General features: G+C 37.1%; 32 pseudogenes; all 32 read left to right on the top strand.

Annotated features, from left to right (window-relative positions):
• The first annotated feature begins 172 nt into the window (after window positions 1-172).
• On the top strand, window positions 173-291 carry LOC124331712 (annotated as a pseudogene).
• Window positions 292-705: 414 nt separating this feature from the next.
• Window positions 706-824, top strand: LOC124331713 (annotated as a pseudogene).
• A 284-nt stretch (window positions 825-1,108) lies between these two features.
• Window positions 1,109-1,227, top strand: LOC124331714 (annotated as a pseudogene).
• Window positions 1,228-1,641: 414 nt separating this feature from the next.
• On the top strand, window positions 1,642-1,760 carry LOC124331716 (annotated as a pseudogene).
• A 284-nt stretch (window positions 1,761-2,044) lies between these two features.
• On the top strand, window positions 2,045-2,163 carry LOC124331717 (annotated as a pseudogene).
• Window positions 2,164-2,447: 284 nt separating this feature from the next.
• Window positions 2,448-2,566, top strand: LOC124331718 (annotated as a pseudogene).
• A 414-nt stretch (window positions 2,567-2,980) lies between these two features.
• LOC124333998 lies at window positions 2,981-3,099 on the top strand (annotated as a pseudogene).
• A 284-nt stretch (window positions 3,100-3,383) lies between these two features.
• Window positions 3,384-3,502, top strand: LOC124331719 (annotated as a pseudogene).
• Window positions 3,503-3,786: 284 nt separating this feature from the next.
• On the top strand, window positions 3,787-3,905 carry LOC124331720 (annotated as a pseudogene).
• Window positions 3,906-4,189: 284 nt separating this feature from the next.
• Window positions 4,190-4,308, top strand: LOC124331722 (annotated as a pseudogene).
• Window positions 4,309-4,722: 414 nt separating this feature from the next.
• On the top strand, window positions 4,723-4,841 carry LOC124333999 (annotated as a pseudogene).
• Window positions 4,842-5,125: 284 nt separating this feature from the next.
• Window positions 5,126-5,244, top strand: LOC124331723 (annotated as a pseudogene).
• A 414-nt stretch (window positions 5,245-5,658) lies between these two features.
• LOC124331724 lies at window positions 5,659-5,777 on the top strand (annotated as a pseudogene).
• A 284-nt stretch (window positions 5,778-6,061) lies between these two features.
• Window positions 6,062-6,180, top strand: LOC124331725 (annotated as a pseudogene).
• A 284-nt stretch (window positions 6,181-6,464) lies between these two features.
• Window positions 6,465-6,583, top strand: LOC124331726 (annotated as a pseudogene).
• A 414-nt stretch (window positions 6,584-6,997) lies between these two features.
• Window positions 6,998-7,116, top strand: LOC124331727 (annotated as a pseudogene).
• Window positions 7,117-7,400: 284 nt separating this feature from the next.
• Window positions 7,401-7,519, top strand: LOC124331728 (annotated as a pseudogene).
• Window positions 7,520-7,803: 284 nt separating this feature from the next.
• Window positions 7,804-7,922, top strand: LOC124331729 (annotated as a pseudogene).
• A 414-nt stretch (window positions 7,923-8,336) lies between these two features.
• Window positions 8,337-8,455, top strand: LOC124331730 (annotated as a pseudogene).
• Window positions 8,456-8,739: 284 nt separating this feature from the next.
• On the top strand, window positions 8,740-8,858 carry LOC124335428 (annotated as a pseudogene).
• A 284-nt stretch (window positions 8,859-9,142) lies between these two features.
• Window positions 9,143-9,261, top strand: LOC124331731 (annotated as a pseudogene).
• Window positions 9,262-9,675: 414 nt separating this feature from the next.
• Window positions 9,676-9,794, top strand: LOC124331733 (annotated as a pseudogene).
• A 284-nt stretch (window positions 9,795-10,078) lies between these two features.
• LOC124331734 lies at window positions 10,079-10,197 on the top strand (annotated as a pseudogene).
• A 414-nt stretch (window positions 10,198-10,611) lies between these two features.
• LOC124331735 lies at window positions 10,612-10,730 on the top strand (annotated as a pseudogene).
• Window positions 10,731-11,014: 284 nt separating this feature from the next.
• LOC124331736 lies at window positions 11,015-11,133 on the top strand (annotated as a pseudogene).
• A 284-nt stretch (window positions 11,134-11,417) lies between these two features.
• Window positions 11,418-11,536, top strand: LOC124331737 (annotated as a pseudogene).
• Window positions 11,537-11,950: 414 nt separating this feature from the next.
• LOC124334000 lies at window positions 11,951-12,069 on the top strand (annotated as a pseudogene).
• A 284-nt stretch (window positions 12,070-12,353) lies between these two features.
• On the top strand, window positions 12,354-12,472 carry LOC124331738 (annotated as a pseudogene).
• A 284-nt stretch (window positions 12,473-12,756) lies between these two features.
• Window positions 12,757-12,875, top strand: LOC124331739 (annotated as a pseudogene).
• A 284-nt stretch (window positions 12,876-13,159) lies between these two features.
• LOC124331740 lies at window positions 13,160-13,278 on the top strand (annotated as a pseudogene).
• Window positions 13,279-13,692: 414 nt separating this feature from the next.
• On the top strand, window positions 13,693-13,811 carry LOC124334001 (annotated as a pseudogene).
• A 284-nt stretch (window positions 13,812-14,095) lies between these two features.
• On the top strand, window positions 14,096-14,214 carry LOC124331742 (annotated as a pseudogene).
• The last annotated feature ends 85 nt before the right edge of the window (window positions 14,215-14,299 follow it).

Genomic DNA, 14,299 nt, shown 5'->3' on the forward strand with positions numbered 1-14,299 from the left:
CATCTATTTGAATGATTCTGCATAAATTTCATTGCGAGTTTTTCAAAGTTTATCGCGCTTTTTTATTCGCGATGGTTACGAGTCCAAATTCAATGAACAAACATTTCTATCACTTTGAAGTGATTTTCTATTCATCCATTGGGACTGGGAGGGTAAATTTTCATTTTTGAATGTCAACGGCCATATCACGTAGAACGCACCTGGTCTCGTCAGCTCCCAGAAGTTAAGTTACGTCGAGTCCCGTTAGTACTTGGAAGGGTGACCGCTTGGGAATACGGGATGTCGTTGGCGATGAACAGTTTGTTTTCAATAACAAACTTCTTGAAATTTTTTTTCAATCACGATAATTACCAGTCCAAATTCGTAGATAAAAAATTTCAATGCCTTAGAGATAGGTTCAATTCATCTATAAGAATGATTCTGGATCAATTCCATTGAGAGTTTTTCAAAGTTTATCGCGTTTTTTAATCGCGATGGTTACCAGTCCAAATTCGTAGATCAAAAATATCAATGGCATAGAGATAGGTTCAATTCATCTATAGGAATGATTCTGGATAAATTTCATTGCGAGTTTTTCAAAGTTTATCGCGCTTTTTTATTCGCGATGGTTACGAGTCCAAATTCAATGAAAAAACATTTCTATCACTTTGAAGTGATTTTCTATTCATCCATTGGGACTGGGAGGGTAAATTTTCATTTTTGAATGTCAACGGCCATATCACGTAGAACGCACCTGGTCTCGTCAGCTCCCAGAAGTTAAGTTACGTCGAGTCCCGTTAGTACTTGGAAGGGTGACCGCTTGGGAATACGGGATGTCGTTGGCGATGAACAGTTTGTTTTCAATAACAAACTTCTTGAAATTTTTTTTCAATCACGATGGTTACCAGTCCAAATTCTTAGATAAAAAATTTCAATGGCATAGAGATAGGTTCAATTCATCTATTTGAATGATTCTGCATAAATTTCATTGCGAGTTTTTCAAAGTTTATCGCGCTTTTTTATTCGCGATGGTTACGAGTCCAAATTCAATGAACAAACATTTCTATCACTTTGAAGTGATTTTCTATTCATCCATTGGGACTGGGAGGGTAAATTTTCATTTTTGAATGTCAACGGCCATATCACGTAGAACGCACCTGGTCTCGTCAGCTCCCAGAAGTTAAGTTACGTCGAGTCCCGTTAGTACTTGGAAGGGTGACCGCTTGGGAATACGGGATGTCGTTGGCGATGAACAGTTTGTTTTCAATAACAAACTTCTTGAAATTTTTTTTCAATCACGATAATTACCAGTCCAAATTCGTAGATAAAAAATTTCAATGCCTTAGAGATAGGTTCAATTCATCTATAAGAATGATTCTGGATCAATTCCATTGAGAGTTTTTCAAAGTTTATCGCGTTTTTTAATCGCGATGGTTACCAGTCCAAATTCGTAGATCAAAAATATCAATGGCATAGAGATAGGTTCAATTCATCTATAGGAATGATTCTGGATAAATTTCATTGCGAGTTTTTCAAAGTTTATCGCGCTTTTTTATTCGCGATGGTTACGAGTCCAAATTCAATGAAAAAACATTTCTATCACTTTGAAGTGATTTTCTATTCATCCATTGGGAATGGGAGGGTAAATTTTCATTTTTGAATGTCAACGGCCATATCACGTAGAACGCACCTGGTCTCGTCAGCTCCCAGAAGTTAAGTTACGTCGAGTCCCGTTAGTACTTGGAAGGGTGACCGCTTGGGAATACGGGATGTCGTTGGCGATGAACAGTTTGTTTTCAATAACAAACTTCTTGAAATTTTTTTTCAATCACGATGGTTACCAGTCCAAATTCTTAGATAAAAAATTTCAATGGCATAGAGATAGGTTCAATTCATCTATTTGAATGATTCTGGATAAATTTCATTGCGAGTTTTTCAAAGTTTATCGCGCTTTTTTATTCGCGATGGTTACGAGTCCAAATTCAATGAAAAAACATTTCTATCACTTTGAAGTGATTTTCTATTCATCCATTGGGACTGGGAGGGTAAATTTTCATTTTTGAATGTCAACGGCCATATCACGTAGAACGCACCTGGTCTCGTCAGCTCCCAGAAGTTAAGTTACGTCGAGTCCCGTTAGTACTTGGAAGGGTGACCGCTTGGGAATACGGGATGTCGTTGGCGATGAACAGTTTGTTTTCAATAACAAACTTCTTGAAATTTTTTTTCAATCACGATGGTTACCAGTCCAAATTCTTAGATAAAAAATTTCAATGGCATAGAGATAGGTTCAATTCATCTATTTGAATGATTCTGGATAAATTTCATTGCGAGTTTTTCAAAGTTTATCGCGCTTTTTTATTCGCGATGGTTACGAGTCCAAATTCAATGAACAAACATTTCTATCACTTTGAAGTGATTTTCTATTCATCCATTGGGAATGGGAGGGTAAATTTTCATTTTTGAATGTCAACGGCCATATCACGTAGAACGCACCTGGTCTCGTCAGCTCCCAGAAGTTAAGTTACGTCGAGTCCCGTTAGTACTTGGAAGGGTGACCGCTTGGGAATACGGGATGTCGTTGGCGATGAACAGTTTGTTTTCAATAACAAACTTCTTGAAATTTTTTTTCAATCACGATAATTACCAGTCCAAATTCGTAGATAAAAAATTTCAATGCCTTAGAGATAGGTTCAATTCATCTATAAGAATGATTCTGGATCAATTCCATTGAGAGTTTTTCAAAGTTTATCGCGTTTTTTAATCGCGATGGTTACCAGTCCAAATTCGTAGATCAAAAATATCAATGGCATAGAGATAGGTTCAATTCATCTATTTGAATGATTCTGGATAAATTTCATTGCGAGTTTTTCAAAGTTTATCGCGCTTTTTTATTCGCGATGGTTACGAGTCCAAATTCAATGAACAAACATTTCTATCACTTTGAAGTGATTTTCTATTCATCCATTGGGACTGGGAGGGTAAATTTTCATTTTTGAATGTCAACGGCCATATCACGTAGAACGCACCTGGTCTCGTCAGCTCCCAGAAGTTAAGTTACGTCGAGTCCCGTTAGTACTTGGAAGGGTGTCCGCTTGGGAATACGGGATGTCGTTGGCGATGAACAGTTTGTTTTCAATAACAAACTTCTTGAAATTTTTTTTCAATCACGATGGTTACCAGTCCAAATTCTTAGATAAAAAATTTCAATGGCATAGAGATAGGTTCAATTCATCTATTTGAATGATTCTGGATAAATTTCATTGCGAGTTTTTCAAAGTTTATCGCGCTTTTTTATTCGCGATGGTTACGAGTCCAAATTCAATGAAAAAACATTTCTATCACTTTGAAGTGATTTTCTATTCATCCATTGGGAATGGGAGGGTAAATTTTCATTTTTGAATGTCAACGGCCATATCACGTAGAACGCACCTGGTCTCGTCAGCTCCCAGAAGTTAAGTTACGTCGAGTCCCGTTAGTACTTGGAAGGGTGACCGCTTGGGAATACGGGATGTCGTTGGCGATGAACAGTTTGTTTTCAATAACAAACTTCTTGAAATTTTTTTTCAATCACGATGGTTACCAGTCCAAATTCTTAGATAAAAAATTTCAATGGCATAGAGATAGGTTCAATTCATCTATTTGAATGATTCTGGATAAATTTCATTGCGAGTTTTTCAAAGTTTATCGCGCTTTTTTATTCGCGATGGTTACGAGTCCAAATTCAATGAAAAAACATTTCTATCACTTTGAAGTGATTTTCTATTCATCCATTGGGACTGGGAGGGTAAATTTTCATTTTTGAATGTCAACGGCCATATCACGTAGAACGCACCTGGTCTCGTCAGCTCCCAGAAGTTAAGTTACGTCGAGTCCCGTTAGTACTTGGAAGGGTGACCGCTTGGGAATACGGGATGTCGTTGGCGATGAACAGTTTGTTTTCAATAACAAACTTCTTGAAATTTTTTTTCAATCACGATGGTTACCAGTCCAAATTCTTAGATAAAAAATTTCAATGGCATAGAGATAGGTTCAATTCATCTATTTGAATGATTCTGGATAAATTTCATTGCGAGTTTTTCAAAGTTTATCGCGCTTTTTTATTCGCGATGGTTACGAGTCCAAATTCAATGAACAAACATTTCTATCACTTTGAAGTGATTTTCTATTCATCCATTGGGAATGGGAGGGTAAATTTTCATTTTTGAATGTCAACGGCCATATCACGTAGAACGCACCTGGTCTCGTCAGCTCCCAGAAGTTAAGTTACGTCGAGTCCCGTTAGTACTTGGAAGGGTGACCGCTTGGGAATACGGGATGTCGTTGGCGATGAACAGTTTGTTTTCAATAACAAACTTCTTGAAATTTTTTTTCAATCACGATAATTACCAGTCCAAATTCGTAGATAAAAAATTTCAATGCCTTAGAGATAGGTTCAATTCATCTATAAGAATGATTCTGGATCAATTCCATTGAGAGTTTTTCAAAGTTTATCGCGTTTTTTAATCGCGATGGTTACCAGTCCAAATTCGTAGATCAAAAATATCAATGGCATAGAGATAGGTTCAATTCATCTATTTGAATGATTCTGGATAAATTTCATTGCGAGTTTTTCAAAGTTTATCGCGCTTTTTTATTCGCGATGGTTACGAGTCCAAATTCAATGAACAAACATTTCTATCACTTTGAAGTGATTTTCTATTCATCCATTGGGACTGGGAGGGTAAATTTTCATTTTTGAATGTCAACGGCCATATCACGTAGAACGCACCTGGTCTCGTCAGCTCCCAGAAGTTAAGTTACGTCGAGTCCCGTTAGTACTTGGAAGGGTGTCCGCTTGGGAATACGGGATGTCGTTGGCGATGAACAGTTTGTTTTCAATAACAAACTTCTTGAAATTTTTTTTCAATCACGATGGTTACCAGTCCAAATTCTTAGATAAAAAATTTCAATGGCATAGAGATAGGTTCAATTCATCTATTTGAATGATTCTGGATAAATTTCATTGCGAGTTTTTCAAAGTTTATCGCGCTTTTTTATTCGCGATGGTTACGAGTCCAAATTCAATGAACAAACATTTCTATCACTTTGAAGTGATTTTCTATTCATCCATTGGGACTGGGAGGGTAAATTTTCATTTTTGAATGTCAACGGCCATATCACGTAGAACGCACCTGGTCTCGTCAGCTCCCAGAAGTTAAGTTACGTCGAGTCCCGTTAGTACTTGGAAGGGTGACCGCTTGGGAATACGGGATGTCGTTGGCGATGAACAGTTTGTTTTCAATAACAAACTTCTTGAAATTTTTTTTCAATCACGATAATTACCAGTCCAAATTCGTAGATAAAAAATTTCAATGCCTTAGAGATAGGTTCAATTCATCTATAAGAATGATTCTGGATCAATTCCATTGAGAGTTTTTCAAAGTTTATCGCGTTTTTTAATCGCGATGGTTACCAGTCCAAATTCGTAGATCAAAAATATCAATGGCATAGAGATAGGTTCAATTCATCTATAGGAATGATTCTGGATAAATTTCATTGCGAGTTTTTCAAAGTTTATCGCGCTTTTTTATTCGCGATGGTTACGAGTCCAAATTCAATGAAAAAACATTTCTATCACTTTGAAGTGATTTTCTATTCATCCATTGGGAATGGGAGGGTAAATTTTCATTTTTGAATGTCAACGGCCATATCACGTAGAACGCACCTGGTCTCGTCAGCTCCCAGAAGTTAAGTTACGTCGAGTCCCGTTAGTACTTGGAAGGGTGACCGCTTGGGAATACGGGATGTCGTTGGCGATGAACAGTTTGTTTTCAATAACAAACTTCTTGAAATTTTTTTTCAATCACGATGGTTACCAGTCCAAATTCTTAGATAAAAAATTTCAATGGCATAGAGATAGGTTCAATTCATCTATTTGAATGATTCTGGATAAATTTCATTGCGAGTTTTTCAAAGTTTATCGCGCTTTTTTATTCGCGATGGTTACGAGTCCAAATTCAATGAAAAAACATTTCTATCACTTTGAAGTGATTTTCTATTCATCCATTGGGACTGGGAGGGTAAATTTTCATTTTTGAATGTCAACGGCCATATCACGTAGAACGCACCTGGTCTCGTCAGCTCCCAGAAGTTAAGTTACGTCGAGTCCCGTTAGTACTTGGAAGGGTGACCGCTTGGGAATACGGGATGTCGTTGGCGATGAACAGTTTGTTTTCAATAACAAACTTCTTGAAATTTTTTTTCAATCACGATGGTTACCAGTCCAAATTCTTAGATAAAAAATTTCAATGGCATAGAGATAGGTTCAATTCATCTATTTGAATGATTCTGGATAAATTTCATTGCGAGTTTTTCAAAGTTTATCGCGCTTTTTTATTCGCGATGGTTACGAGTCCAAATTCAATGAACAAACATTTCTATCACTTTGAAGTGATTTTCTATTCATCCATTGGGAATGGGAGGGTAAATTTTCATTTTTGAATGTCAACGGCCATATCACGTAGAACGCACCTGGTCTCGTCAGCTCCCAGAAGTTAAGTTACGTCGAGTCCCGTTAGTACTTGGAAGGGTGACCGCTTGGGAATACGGGATGTCGTTGGCGACGAACAGTTTGTTTTCAATAACAAACTTCTTGAAATTTTTTTTCAATCACGATGGTAACCAGTCCAAATTCGTAGATAAAAAATTTCAATGCCTTAGAGATAGGTTCAATTCATCTATAAGAATGATTCTGGATCAATTCCATTGAGAGTTTTTCAAAGTTTATCGCGTTTTTTAATCGCGATGGTTACCAGTCCAAATTCGTAGATCAAAAATATCAATGGCATAGAGATAGGTTCAATTCATCTATAGGAATGATTCTGGATAAATTTCATTGCGAGTTTTTCAAAGTTTATCGCGCTTTTTTATTCGCGATGGTTACGAGTCCAAATTCAATGAACAAACATTTCTATCACTTTGAAGTGATTTTCTATTCATCCATTGGGACTGGGAGGGTAAATTTTCATTTTTGAATGTCAACGGCCATATCACGTAGAACGCACCTGGTCTCGTCAGCTCCCAGAAGTTAAGTTACGTCGAGTCCCGTTAGTACTTGGAAGGGTGACCGCTTGGGAATACGGGATGTCGTTGGCGATGAACAGTTTGTTTTCAATAACAAACTTCTTGAAATTTTTTTTCAATCACGATGGTTACCAGTCCAAATTCTTAGATAAAAAATTTCAATGGCATAGAGATAGGTTCAATTCATCTATTTGAATGATTCTGGATAAATTTCATTGCGAGTTTTTCAAAGTTTATCGCGCTTTTTTATTCGCGATGGTTACGAGTCCAAATTCAATGAACAAACATTTCTATCACTTTGAAGTGATTTTCTATTCATCCATTGGGACTGGGAGGGTAAATTTTCATTTTTGAATGTCAACGGCCATATCACGTAGAACGCACCTGGTCTCGTCAGCTCCCAGAAGTTAAGTTACGTCGAGTCCCGTTAGTACTTGGAAGGGTGACCGCTTGGGAATACGGGATGTCGTTGGCGATGAACAGTTTGTTTTCAATAACAAACTTCTTGAAATTTTTTTTCAATCACGATGGTTACCAGTCCAAATTCTTAGATAAAAAATTTCAATGGCATAGAGATAGGTTCAATTCATCTATTTGAATGATTCTGGATAAATTTCATTGCGAGTTTTTCAAAGTTTATCGCGCTTTTTTATTCGCGATGGTTACGAGTCCAAATTCAATGAACAAACATTTCTATCACTTTGAAGTGATTTTCTATTCATCCATTGGGACTGGGAGGGTAAATTTTCATTTTTGAATGTCAACGGCCATATCACGTAGAACGCACCTGGTCTCGTCAGCTCCCAGAAGTTAAGTTACGTCGAGTCCCGTTAGTACTTGGAAGGGTGACCGCTTGGGAATACGGGATGTCGTTGGCGACGAACAGTTTGTTTTCAATAACAAACTTCTTGAAATTTTTTTTCAATCACGATGGTTACCAGTCCAAATTCGTAGATAAAAAATTTCAATGCCTTAGAGATAGGTTCAATTCATCTATAAGAATGATTCTGGATCAATTCCATTGAGAGTTTTTCAAAGTTTATCGCGTTTTTTAATCGCGATGGTTACCAGTCCAAATTCGTAGATCAAAAATATCAATGGCATAGAGATAGGTTCAATTCATCTATTTGAATGATTCTGGATAAATTTCATTGCGAGTTTTTCAAAGTTTATCGCGCTTTTTTATTCGCGATGGTTACGAGTCCAAATTCAATGAACAAACATTTCTATCACTTTGAAGTGATTTTCTATTCATCCATTGGGACTGGGAGGGTAAATTTTCATTTTTGAATGTCAACGGCCATATCACGTAGAACGCACCTGGTCTCGTCAGCTCCCAGAAGTTAAGTTACGTCGAGTCCCGTTAGTACTTGGAAGGGTGACCGCTTGGGAATACGGGATGTCGTTGGCGATGAACAGTTTGTTTTCAATAACAAACTTCTTGAAATTTTTTTTCAATCACGATGGTTACCAGTCCAAATTCTTAGATAAAAAATTTCAATGGCATAGAGATAGGTTCAATTCATCTATTTGAATGATTCTGGATAAATTTCATTGCGAGTTTTTCAAAGTTTATCGCGCTTTTTTATTCGCGATGGTTACGAGTCCAAATTCAATGAACAAACATTTCTATCACTTTGAAGTGATTTTCTATTCATCCATTGGGACTGGGAGGGTAAATTTTCATTTTTGAATGTCAACGGCCATATCACGTAGAACGCACCTGGTCTCGTCAACTCCCAGAAGTTAAGTTACGTCGAGTCCCGTTAGTACTTGGAAGGGTGACCGCTTGGGAATACGGGATGTCGTTGGCGATGAACAGTTTGTTTTCAATAACAAACTTCTTGAAATTTTTTTTCAATCACGATGGTTACCAGTCCAAATTCTTAGATAAAAAATTTCAATGGCATAGAGATAGGTTCAATTCATCTATTTGAATGATTCTGGATAAATTTCATTGCGAGTTTTTCAAAGTTTATCGCGCTTTTTTATTCGCGATGGTTACGAGTCCAAATTCAATGAACAAACATTTCTATCACTTTGAAGTGATTTTCTATTCATCCATTGGGACTGGGAGGGTAAATTTTCATTTTTGAATGTCAACGGCCATATCACGTAGAACGCACCTGGTCTCGTCAGCTCCCAGAAGTTAAGTTACGTCGAGTCCCGTTAGTACTTGGAAGGGTGACCGCTTGGGAATACGGGATGTCGTTGGCGATGAACAGTTTGTTTTCAATAACAAACTTCTTGAAATTTTTTTTCAATCACGATAATTACCAGTCCAAATTCGTAGATAAAAAATTTCAATGCCTTAGAGATAGGTTCAATTCATCTATAAGAATGATTCTGGATCAATTCCATTGAGAGTTTTTCAAAGTTTATCGCGTTTTTTAATCGCGATGGTTACCAGTCCAAATTCGTAGATCAAAAATATCAATGGCATAGAGATAGGTTCAATTCATCTATAGGAATGATTCTGGATAAATTTCATTGCGAGTTTTTCAAAGTTTATCGCGCTTTTTTATTCGCGATGGTTACGAGTCCAAATTCAATGAAAAAACATTTCTATCACTTTGAAGTGATTTTCTATTCATCCATTGGGACTGGGAGGGTAAATTTTCATTTTTGAATGTCAACGGCCATATCACGTAGAACGCACCTGGTCTCGTCAGCTCCCAGAAGTTAAGTTACGTCGAGTCCCGTTAGTACTTGGAAGGGTGACCGCTTGGGAATACGGGATGTCGTTGGCGATGAACAGTTTGTTTTCAATAACAAACTTCTTGAAATTTTTTTTCAATCACGATGGTTACCAGTCCAAATTCTTAGATAAAAAATTTCAATGGCATAGAGATAGGTTCAATTCATCTATTTGAATGATTCTGCATAAATTTCATTGCGAGTTTTTCAAAGTTTATCGCGCTTTTTTATTCGCGATGGTTACGAGTCCAAATTCAATGAACAAACATTTCTATCACTTTGAAGTGATTTTCTATTCATCCATTGGGACTGGGAGGGTAAATTTTCATTTTTGAATGTCAACGGCCATATCACGTAGAACGCACCTGGTCTCGTCAGCTCCCAGAAGTTAAGTTACGTCGAGTCCCGTTAGTACTTGGAAGGGTGACCGCTTGGGAATACGGGATGTCGTTGGCGATGAACAGTTTGTTTTCAATAACAAACTTCTTGAAATTTTTTTTCAATCACGATAATTACCAGTCCAAATTCGTAGATAAAAAATTTCAATGCCTTAGAGATAGGTTCAATTCATCTATAAGAATGATTCTGGATCAATTCCATTGAGAGTTTTTCAAAGTTTATCGCGTTTTTTAATCGCGATGGTTACCAGTCCAAATTCGTAGATCAAAAATATCAATGGCATAGAGATAGGTTCAATTCATCTATAGGAATGATTCTGGATAAATTTCATTGCGAGTTTTTCAAAGTTTATCGCGCTTTTTTATTCGCGATGGTTACGAGTCCAAATTCAATGAAAAAACATTTCTATCACTTTGAAGTGATTTTCTATTCATCCATTGGGAATGGGAGGGTAAATTTTCATTTTTGAATGTCAACGGCCATATCACGTAGAACGCACCTGGTCTCGTCAGCTCCCAGAAGTTAAGTTACGTCGAGTCCCGTTAGTACTTGGAAGGGTGACCGCTTGGGAATACGGGATGTCGTTGGCGATGAACAGTTTGTTTTCAATAACAAACTTCTTGAAATTTTTTTTCAATCACGATGGTTACCAGTCCAAATTCTTAGATAAAAAATTTCAATGGCATAGAGATAGGTTCAATTCATCTATTTGAATGATTCTGGATAAATTTCATTGCGAGTTTTTCAAAGTTTATCGCGCTTTTTTATTCGCGATGGTTACGAGTCCAAATTCAATGAAAAAACATTTCTATCACTTTGAAGTGATTTTCTATTCATCCATTGGGACTGGGAGGGTAAATTTTCATTTTTGAATGTCAACGGCCATATCACGTAGAACGCACCTGGTCTCGTCAGCTCCCAGAAGTTAAGTTACGTCGAGTCCCGTTAGTACTTGGAAGGGTGACCGCTTGGGAATACGGGATGTCGTTGGCGATGAACAGTTTGTTTTCAATAACAAACTTCTTGAAATTTTTTTTCAATCACGATGGTTACCAGTCCAAATTCTTAGATAAAAAATTTCAATGGCATAGAGATAGGTTCAATTCATCTATTTGAATGATTCTGGATAAATTTCATTGCGAGTTTTTCAAAGTTTATCGCGCTTTTTTATTCGCGATGGTTACGAGTCCAAATTCAATGAACAAACATTTCTATCACTTTGAAGTGATTTTCTATTCATCCATTGGGAATGGGAGGGTAAATTTTCATTTTTGAATGTCAACGGCCATATCACGTAGAACGCACCTGGTCTCGTCAGCTCCCAGAAGTTAAGTTACGTCGAGTCCCGTTAGTACTTGGAAGGGTGACCGCTTGGGAATACGGGATGTCGTTGGCGATGAACAGTTTGTTTTCAATAACAAACTTCTTGAAATTTTTTTTCAATCACGATAATTACCAGTCCAAATTCGTAGATAAAAAATTTCAATGCCTTAGAGATAGGTTCAATTCATCTATAAGAATGATTCTGGATCAATTCCATTGAGAGTTTTTCAAAGTTTATCGCGTTTTTTAATCGCGATGGTTACCAGTCCAAATTCGTAGATCAAAAATATCAATGGCATAGAGATAGGTTCAATTCATCTATTTGAATGATTCTGGATAAATTTCATTGCGAGTTTTTCAAAGTTTATCGCGCTTTTTTATTCGCGATGGTTACGAGTCCAAATTCAATGAACAAACATTTCTATCACTTTGAAGTGATTTTCTATTCATCCATTGGGACTGGGAGGGTAAATTTTCATTTTTGAATGTCAACGGCCATATCACGTAGAACGCACCTGGTCTCGTCAGCTCCCAGAAGTTAAGTTACGTCGAGTCCCGTTAGTACTTGGAAGGGTGTCCGCTTGGGAATACGGGATGTCGTTGGCGATGAACAGTTTGTTTTCAATAACAAACTTCTTGAAATTTTTTTTCAATCACGATGGTTACCAGTCCAAATTCTTAGATAAAAAATTTCAATGGCATAGAGATAGGTTCAATTCATCTATTTGAATGATTCTGGATAAATTTCATTGCGAGTTTTTCAAAGTTTATCGCGCTTTTTTATTCGCGATGGTTACGAGTCCAAATTCAATGAAAAAACATTTCTATCACTTTGAAGTGATTTTCTATTCATCCATTGGGAATGGGAGGGTAAATTTTCATTTTTGAATGTCAACGGCCATATCACGTAGAACGCACCTGGTCTCGTCAGCTCCCAGAAGTTAAGTTACGTCGAGTCCCGTTAGTACTTGGAAGGGTGACCGCTTGGGAATACGGGATGTCGTTGGCGATGAACAGTTTGTTTTCAATAACAAACTTCTTGAAATTTTTTTTCAATCACGATGGTTACCAGTCCAAATTCTTAGATAAAAAATTTCAATGGCATAGAGATAGGTTCAATTCATCTATTTGAATGATTCTGGATAAATTTCATTGCGAGTTTTTCAAAGTTTATCGCGCTTTTTTATTCGCGATGGTTACGAGTCCAAATTCAATGAAAAAACATTTCTATCACTTTGAAGTGATTTTCTATTCATCCATTGGGACTGGGAGGGTAAATTTTCATTTTTGAATGTCAACGGCCATATCACGTAGAACGCACCTGGTCTCGTCAGCTCCCAGAAGTTAAGTTACGTCGAGTCCCGTTAGTACTTGGAAGGGTGACCGCTTGGGAATACGGGATGTCGTTGGCGATGAACAGTTTGTTTTCAATAACAAACTTCTTGAAATTTTTTTTCAATCACGATGGTTACCAGTCCAAATTCTTAGATAAAAAATTTCAATGGCATAGAGATAGGTTCAATTCATCTATTTGAATGATTCTGGATAAATTTCATTGCGAGTTTTTCAAAGTTTATCGCGCTTTTTTATTCGCGATGGTTACGAGTCCAAATTCAATGAACAAACATTTCTATCACTTTGAAGTGATTTTCTATTCATCCATTGGGAATGGGAGGGTAAATTTTCATTTTTGAATGTCAACGGCCATATCACGTAGAACGCACCTGGTCTCGTCAGCTCCCAGAAGTTAAGTTACGTCGAGTCCCGTTAGTACTTGGAAGGGTGACCGCTTGGGAATACGGGATGTCGTTGGCGATGAACAGTTTGTTTTCAATAACAAACTTCTTGAAATTTTTTTTCAATCACGATAATTACCAGTCCAAATTCGTAGATAAAAAATTTCAATGCCTTAGAGATAGGTTCAATTCATCTATAAGAATGATTCTGGATCAATTCCATTGAGAGTTTTTCAAAGTTTATCGCGTTTTTTAATCGCGATGGTTACCAGTCCAAATTCGTAGATCAAAAATATCAATGGCATAGAGATAGGTTCAATTCATCTATTTGAATGATTCTGGATAAATTTCATTGCGAGTTTTTCAAAGTTTATCGCGCTTTTTTATTCGCGATGGTTACGAGTCCAAATTCAATGAACAAACATTTCTATCACTTTGAAGTGATTTTCTATTCATCCATTGGGACTGGGAGGGTAAATTTTCATTTTTGAATGTCAACGGCCATATCACGTAGAACGCACCTGGTCTCGTCAGCTCCCAGAAGTTAAGTTACGTCGAGTCCCGTTAGTACTTGGAAGGGTGTCCGCTTGGGAATACGGGATGTCGTTGGCGATGAACAGTTTGTTTTCAATAACAAACTTCTTGAAATTTTTTTTCAATCACGATGGTTACCAGTCCAAATTCTTAGATAAAAAATTTCAATGGCATAGAGATAGGTTCAATTCATCTATTTGAATGATTCTGGATAAATTTCATTGCGAGTTTTTCAAAGTTTATCGCGCTTTTTTATTCGCGATGGTTACGAGTCCAAATTCAATGAACAAACATTTCTATCACTTTGAAGTGATTTTCTATTCATCCATTGGGACTGGGAGGGTAAATTTTCATTTTTGAATGTCAACGGCCATATCACGTAGAACGCACCTGGTCTCGTCAGCTCCCAGAAGTTAAGTTACGTCGAGTCCCGTTAGTACTTGGAAGGGTGACCGCTTGGGAATACGGGATGTCGTTGGCGATGAACAGTTTGTTTTCAATAACAAACTTCTTGAAATTTTTTTTCAATCACGATAATTACCAGTCCAAATTCGTAGATAAAAAAT

This window comes from Daphnia pulicaria, chromosome 3 (assembly GCF_021234035.1).
Source record: "Daphnia pulicaria isolate SC F1-1A chromosome 3, SC_F0-13Bv2, whole genome shotgun sequence".
Taxonomy (NCBI): domain Eukaryota; kingdom Metazoa; phylum Arthropoda; class Branchiopoda; order Diplostraca; family Daphniidae; genus Daphnia; species Daphnia pulicaria.